The sequence below is a fragment of the Stigmatopora argus genome, chromosome 2 (assembly GCF_051989625.1).
Source record: "Stigmatopora argus isolate UIUO_Sarg chromosome 2, RoL_Sarg_1.0, whole genome shotgun sequence".
In the NCBI taxonomy this organism is placed as follows: Eukaryota; Metazoa; Chordata; class Actinopteri; order Syngnathiformes; family Syngnathidae; genus Stigmatopora; species Stigmatopora argus.
This window is the reverse complement of record NC_135388.1, coordinates 8102-15255: the sequence shown is the minus strand read 5'-3', so window position 1 is coordinate 15255 and position 7154 is coordinate 8102. Positions and strand designations below refer to the sequence as shown.

Below are 7154 nucleotides of genomic sequence, written 5' to 3'. Positions count from 1 at the left end.
TAATAGTAATAACATGTGTTTAATAGAAGTAAAATTGGGTTAGGGTTAGGGTGTTGTGTGCACGAGTATACTTCATTACCCAGAAAGCCCTCTTTTTGCCCACGCATGCGCGTTGTGCGTTTCCTGTTCGAACAAAGGCAAGCCGCCACGTGTGAGACGCCATTTTACAAGTCGAACGCCGTCTCAAGCAGTCGCCCAATGTAAGTGTGTTGTTATTGATTAATGTTTTTCTCCCCTTTGGCGTATTCTGGCACGTTCATTTGGCGTTAGCATCTTTTGCTGAAACTAGTTTATTTTAACTATTTATTGTGACGCTTCGTCGAAATTGTTGAATTAAATGTTAACGTTCCAAACCCCCGTAAGTCTTAAATTTTATTCAAAGTGGCGACTACTGGCTGTTCTATTCATTAATATTAGACGTTTTAAAGACATTCCGTTTTGTTTGCTTGCTCTTTTTCCTTGTGGTATTGGGTACAACTTTTTGCGACAATAGCCAGTGTCACTTGTAATTTTTTCAAAGTAAAAAGTACCGCAGCTCAAATAGTTTTGGGAAAAACGCTGTTAAGTCGACAGGTGCTTCGGCAGACCCTTAATCAACGCCACGCGTGGACCCCATCTTTGAATTCGTCTCAAGCTGTCGTCTAATGCAAATTCATGTGTTCAAGGTGGTGAATATTAGATGTTTTATTCCCTCATATTAGACGTAGGTGTCCTTTTAAAGAAATTCCGTTTAGTTCGGTTGCTGTTTTTCCCTTGTCGTGGTATTATGTGCTGTTATTAATTATTTATTATAAAAAGTAACTTAAAAGTTTGAGCCATATTCGAAATCTCTTACTGAAGTTTAGTGCCTGTTACTATCTGATCATGGGGTTGGTAGGGTTAGGATAGGCGATAAGTCCTTCACAGCGGTCAGCAATAAATAATTGGTAGAAAATTATTGCAGTATATTTATTGCCGTTGGCCATTTAGGCTAAGGTCATAAGGTCTCTTGCTGCCACCTTGTGGCCATTTAGGCACATGTCCCTTGTCGTGGTATTAGGTGCAACTTTTTGTGACAATGGTGAGTGTGAACATTTGAATTTGAAATATTTTTTGGAGGGTTTATTTGATTCGTGTTGATAAAGGTTTAATGAGAATGACATTAAATAGTTAATTTTAAATTATAAGAATTTCAGATGATGGTGTGCCTTGTAATTTTCAGGTTTTTAAGTAAAAAGTACCTCAGCTCTAAATAGGATGGTAAACACGGTTTGTTTACAGGTTCTTCTACCGACCCTTAATCACGTCACCTATGGGTCCAACTCGTCCAATTGACGACATGCGCGCATCCCAGAATGCAACACATCAAAGAATGAATTGTGTATCTCAGAATGCAACGTGTGGATGCCATCGTTGAAGTCGTCAAAAGTAAGTTGCTTCTTGTACTTGATTAGTGTTAGGGTAAGGGTTAACCCTTGTGGCCATTTTGGCTCAGCTCGTGTTGTTCCCTTGCGGCCATTTTGTCTAAGCTCGTGTGTTCCACTTGTGGCCCTCTTGTTGCCATTCTGGCTCAGCTCCTGGCAATTTTGGTTCAGCTTGTGTGGTCCCTTTGCGGCCATTTTGGCTCAGTTCGTGTGGTCACCTTTCTTCCCCCATGTGGCCATTTAGGCTCTGCTTGTGTGATCCCCTTGCGGCCATTTTGGCTCAAATCGTGGTCACCTTATTTCCCCCTTGTGGCCATTTTGGCTCAGTTCGTGTGGTCACCTTGCTTCCCTCGTGTGGTCCCCTTGTGGCCATTTTGGCTCAACTCATATGGTTCGCTTGCAGCCATTTTGGGTAACCTTGTGTGGTCCCCTTGTGGCCCTCTTGTTGCCATTTTGGCTCAGCTTCTGGCTGTTTTGGCTCAGCTCGTATGGTTCCCTTGCGGCCATTTTGGCTCAGTTTGTGTGGTCACCTTGCTTCCCTCTTGTGGCCATTTTGGCTCAACTCAAATGGTTCCCTTGCTGCCATTTTGGCTAAGCTTGTGTAGTACCCTTGTGGCCCTCTTGTTGCCATTTTGGCTCAACTCGAAATGGTTCCCTTGTGGTCATTTTGGCTAAGCTTGTGTAGTACCCTTGTGGCCCTCTTGTTGCCATTTTGGCTAGCTCCTGGCCATTTTGGCTCGCCTCGTGTTTGTCCCCTTGCGGCCGTTTGGGCTAAGCTCGTGTAGTACCCTTGTGGCCCTCTTGTTGCCATTTTGGCTCAGCTCCTGGCCATTTTGGCTCGCCTCGTGTTTGTCCCCTTGCGGCCATCTTGGGTCAGTTTGTGTGGTCACCTTTCTTCCCCCTTGTGGCCATCCCTGGCCGTTTTGGCTCAGCCCATGTGTGTCCCCTTGCAGCCATTTTGGCTCAGTTCGTGTGCTCGCATTTTTCCCCCTTGTGGCCATTTTGGCTTAGCTCGTGTGGTCCCCTTGTGGCCATTTTGGCTCAGTTTGTGTGGTCACCTTATTTCCCTCTTGTGGCCATTTTGGCTCAACTCGTGTGGTCCCCTTGTGGCCATTTCAGCTCAGCTCGTGTGGTTCCCTTGTGGCCATTTTGGCTCAGCTCTTGTGGTCCCCTTTCTACCCCCTTGTGGCCATTTTGGCTAGGCTCGTATGGGCTTGTGGCCATTTTAGCTCAGCTCGTATGGTTTCCTTGCAGCCATTTTGGCTCACCTCGTATGGTTTCCTTGTGGCCATTTTGGCTCAGCCCTTGTGGTCCCGTTGTGGCCATTTTGGCTCAGTTTGTGTGGTTACCTTATTTCCCTCTTGTGGCCATTTTGGCTCAACTCATAGGGTTCCTTTGCGGCCATTTTGGCTCAGCTTGTGTGGTCCCCTTGATGCCCCCTTCTGGCCAGTTTGGCTCAGTTCGTGTGGTCACCTTGCTTCCCTCTTGTGGCCATTTTGGCCCTGCTCTTGTGGTCCCTTTGTGGCCATTTTAGCTCAACTCGTGGTTCCTTTGTGGCCATTTTGGCTCAGTGCTTGGTCCCTTTGTGGCCATTTTGGCTCAGTGCTCTCTTTGTGGCCATTTTGGCTCTGCTCGTGTGGTCCCCTGGCTGCCCCCTTGCGACCATTTTGGCTCATCACGTGTGGTCACCTGGCCGGCCCCTTGTGGACATTTTGGCTCAGCTCGTGTGGTCACCTCGCTGCCCCCTTGTGGCCATTTTGGCTCAGCTCATGTTGTCCCCTTGCTACCCCTTTGTGGCCATTTTGGCCATGCTCATGTGGTCCCCTTGCTACCCCCTTGTGGCCATTTTGGCTCAGTGCGTGTGGTCCACTTGCTCTGCCCCCTTGTGGCCATTTTGGCTCAGCTCATGTGGTCCCCTTGCTGCACCCTTGTGGCCATTTTGGCTCAGCTTCTGGCCATTTTTGCTCAGCTCGTGTGGTCCCCTTGTCAGTGTGAACATTTGAAATATATTTGCAGGGTTTATTTGATACTTGTTGATAAAGGTTTAATGAGAATGACATTAAATTGTTGATTTTAATTTATAAGATTTTCAGATGTTGGTGTGCCATGTAATTTTTTCAAAGTAAAAACAACTACAGCTCTAAATAGGTTACAGGTTTTTCCCGACCCTTAATCAGAACACCTATGGGTCCAACTCGTCCAATTGACGACATGCGTGCAATCCCAGAATGCATCACATATCCAAGAATGCATTACATATCCCAGAATGCAAAGTGGGGATGCCATCTCTTAAGTCGGCAAAACTAAGTTACTACTTGTAATTGATTAATGTTAGTGTAAGGATAAGGGTTTAGGGGGCTATGGGGTTAGGGGGTTATTTCTGTCCCATTGCACATCTAGAAATCTGAAGGTAAAATTGCCCATTGAACTCAAAATCGTCCTAGGGTGGTAAGGTAAGTTCTAAAAGTTTTAAGATTTGTTATTTGATCGTTATCCCCGGGGCAATATTTTGAATGCCTTTTTGATGGTCAAAAGTCATCCTTAGATAATGGTGTGCCTTGTAATTTTTCAAAGTAAAAAGTACCTTGGCTCTAAATAGTATGGTAAACATGGGGTTTGTTTACAGGTTCTGGCCCCATAATCACGTCACCTACGGGTCCTACTCGTCCAATTGACGACATGTGTGCAATCCCAGAATGCATCATGTATCCCAGAATGCATCACATCCAAGAATGCCTCACGTATCCCAGAATGCAACGTGTGTATGCCATCTTTGAAGTCGTCAAAAGTAAGTTACTTCTTGTAATTGAAGGGTTAAGGTTAGAGGGTTAGGGGTAGGGTTAGTAGGGTTAGGGTTAGTAGGGTTAGGGTTGGGGGTTGGGGTTGAGGGTTTTAGGGTTAGGGTTAGGGGTTAGGGTTAGGGGTAGGGGTAGGGGTAGGGTTGGGGTTGGGGTTGGGTTAGGGTTAGGGTTAGGGGTTAGGGGTTAGGGGTTAGGGGTTAGGGTTAGGGGTAGGGGTAGGGGTAGGGGTAGGGGTAGGGGTAGGGGTAGGGGTAGGGTTAGGGTTAGGGTTAGGGTTAGGGTTAGGGTTAGGGTTAGGGTTAGGGTTAGGGTTAGGGTTAGGGTTAGGGTTAGGGTTAGGGTTAGGGTTAGGGTTAGGGTTAGGGTTAGGGTTAGGGTTAGGGTTAGGGTTAGGGTTAGGGTTAGGGTTAGGGTTAGGGTTAGGGTTAGGGTTAGGGTTAGGGTTAGGGTTAGGGTTAGGGTTAGGGTTAGGGTTAGGGTTAGGGTTAGGGTTAGGGTTAGGGTTAGGGTTAGGGTTAGGGTTAGGGTTAGGGTTAGGGTTAGGGTTAGGGTTAGGGTTAGGGTTAGGGTTAGGGTTAGGGTTAGGGTTAGGGTTAGGGTTAGGGTTAGGGTTAGGGTTAGGGTTAGGGTTAGGGTTAGGGTTAGGGTTAGGGTTAGGGTTAGGGTTAGGGTTAGGGTTAGGGTTAGGGTTAGGGTTAGGGTTAGGGTTAGGGTTAGGGTTAGGGTTAGGGTTAGGGTTAGGGTTAGGGTTAGGGTTAGGGTTAGGGTTAGGGTTAGGGTTAGGGTTAGGGTTAGGGTTAGGGTTAGGGTTAGGGTTAGGGTTAGGGTTAGGGTTAGGGTTAGGGTTAGGGTTAGGGTTAGGGTTAGGGTTAGGGTTAGGGTTAGGGTTAGGGTTAGGGTTAGGGTTAGGGTTAGGGTTAGGGTTAGGGTTAGGGTTAGGGTTAGGGTTAGGGTTAGGGTTAGGGTTAGGGTTAGGGTTAGGGTTAGGGTTAGGGTTAGGGTTAGGGTTAGGGTTAGGGTTAGGGTTAGGGTTAGGGTTAGGGTTAGGGTTAGGGTTAGGGTTAGGGTTAGGGTTAGGGTTAGGGTTAGGGTTAGGGTTAGGGTTAGGGTTAGGGTTAGGGTTAGGGTTAGGGTTAGGGTTAGGGTTAGGGTTAGGGTTAGGGTTAGGGTTAGGGTTAGGGTTAGGGTTAGGGTTAGGGTTAGGGTTAGGGTTAGGGTTAGGGTTAGGGTTAGGGTTAGGGTTAGGGTTAGGGTTAGGGTTAGGGTTAGGGTTAGGGTTAGGGTTAGGGTTAGGGTTAGGGTTGGGGTTGTGGGTTAGGGGGAGGTTAGGGTTGGGGTTGGGGTTAGGGTTGGGGTTAGGGTTAGGGTTAGGGTTAGGGTTAGGGTTAGGGTTAGGGTTGGGGTTGGGGTTAGGGTTAGGGTTAGGGTTAGGGTTAGGGTTGGGTTAGGGTTAGGGTTAGGGTTAGGGTTAGGGTTAGGGTTAGGGTTAGGGTTAGGGTTAGGGTTAGGGTTAGGGTTAGGGTTAGGGTTAGGGTTAGGGTTAGGGTTAGGGTTAGGGTTAGGGTTAGGGTTAGGGTTAGGGTTAGGGTTAGGGTTAGGGTTAGGGTTAGGGTTAGGGTTAGGGTTAGGGTTAGGGTTAGGGTTAGGGTTAGGGTTAGGGTTAGGGTTAGGGTTAGGGTTAGGGTTAGGGTTAGGGTTAGGGTTAGGGTTAGGGTTAGGGTTAGGGTTAGGGTTAGGGTTAGGGTTAGGGTTAGGGTTAGGGTTAGGGTTAGGGTTAGGGTTAGGGTTAGGGTTAGGGTTAGGGTTAGGGTTAGGGTTAGGGTTAGGGTTAGGGTTAGGGTTAGGGTTAGGGTTAGGGTTAGGGTTAGGGTTAGGGTTAGGGTTAGGGTTAGGGTTAGGGTTAGGGTTAGGGTTAGGGTTAGGGTTAGGGTTAGGGTTAGGGTTAGGGTTAGGGTTAGGGTTAGGGTTAGGGTTAGGGTTAGGGTTAGGGTTAGGGTTAGGGTTAGGGTTAGGGTTAGGGTTAGGGTTAGGGTTAGGGTTAGGGTTAGGGTTAGGGTTAGGGTTAGGGTTAGGGTTAGGGTTAGGGTTAGGGTTAGGGTTAGGGTTAGGGTTAGGGTTAGGGTTAGGGTTAGGGTTAGGGTTAGGGTTAGGGTTAGGGTTAGGGTTAGGGTTAGGGTTAGGGTTAGGGTTAGGGTTAGGGTTAGGGTTAGGGTTAGGGTTAGGGTTAGGGTTAGGGTTAGGGTTAGGGTTAGGGTTAGGGTTAGGGTTAGGGTTAGGGTTAGGGTTAGGGTTAGGGTTAGGGTTAGGGTTAGGGTTAGGGTTAGGGTTAGGGTTAGGGTTAGGGTTAGGGTTAGGGTTAGGGTTAGGGTTAGGGTTAGGGTTAGGGTTAGGGTTAGGGTTAGGGTTAGGGTTAGGGTTAGGGTTAGGGTTAGGGTTAGGGTTAGGGTTAGGGTTAGGGTTAGGGTTAGGGTTAGGGTTAGGGTTAGGGTTAGGGTTAGGGTTAGGGTTAGGGTTAGGGTTAGGGTTAGGGTTAGGGTTAGGGTTAGGGTTAGGGTTAGGGTTAGGGTTAGGGTTAGGGTTAGGGTTAGGGTTAGGGTTAGGGTTAGGGTTAGGGTTAGGGTTAGGGTTAGGGTTAGGGTTAGGGTTAGGGTTAGGGTTAGGGTTAGGGTTAGGGTTAGGGTTAGGGTTAGGGTTAGGGTTAGGGTTAGGGTTAGGGTTAGGGTTAGGGTTAGGGTTAGGGTTAGGGTTAGGGTTAGGGTTAGGGTTAGGGTTAGGGTTAGGGTTAGGGTTAGGGTTAGGGTTAGGGTTAGGGTTAGGGTTAGGGTTAGGGTTAGGGTTAGGGTTAGGGTTAGGGTTAGGGTTAGGGTTAGGGTTAGGGTTAGGGTTAGGGTTAGGGTTAGGGTTAGGGTTAGGGTTAGGGTTAGGGTTAGGGTTAGGGTTAGGGTTAGGG

The 7154-nt window shown here is 47.8% G+C and overlaps 1 long non-coding RNA gene across 1 annotated transcript; it reads left to right on the top strand.

Moving 5' to 3' along the window:
• The first annotated feature begins 158 nt into the window (after positions 1-158).
• On the top strand, positions 159-4236 carry LOC144068727 (uncharacterized). The gene is made up of 3 exons (XR_013298275.1): positions 159-200; positions 1261-1407; positions 4030-4236. It is a non-coding gene; the product is annotated as an uncharacterized LOC144068727 (long non-coding RNA).
• Positions 4237-7154: the final 2918 nt, after the last annotated feature.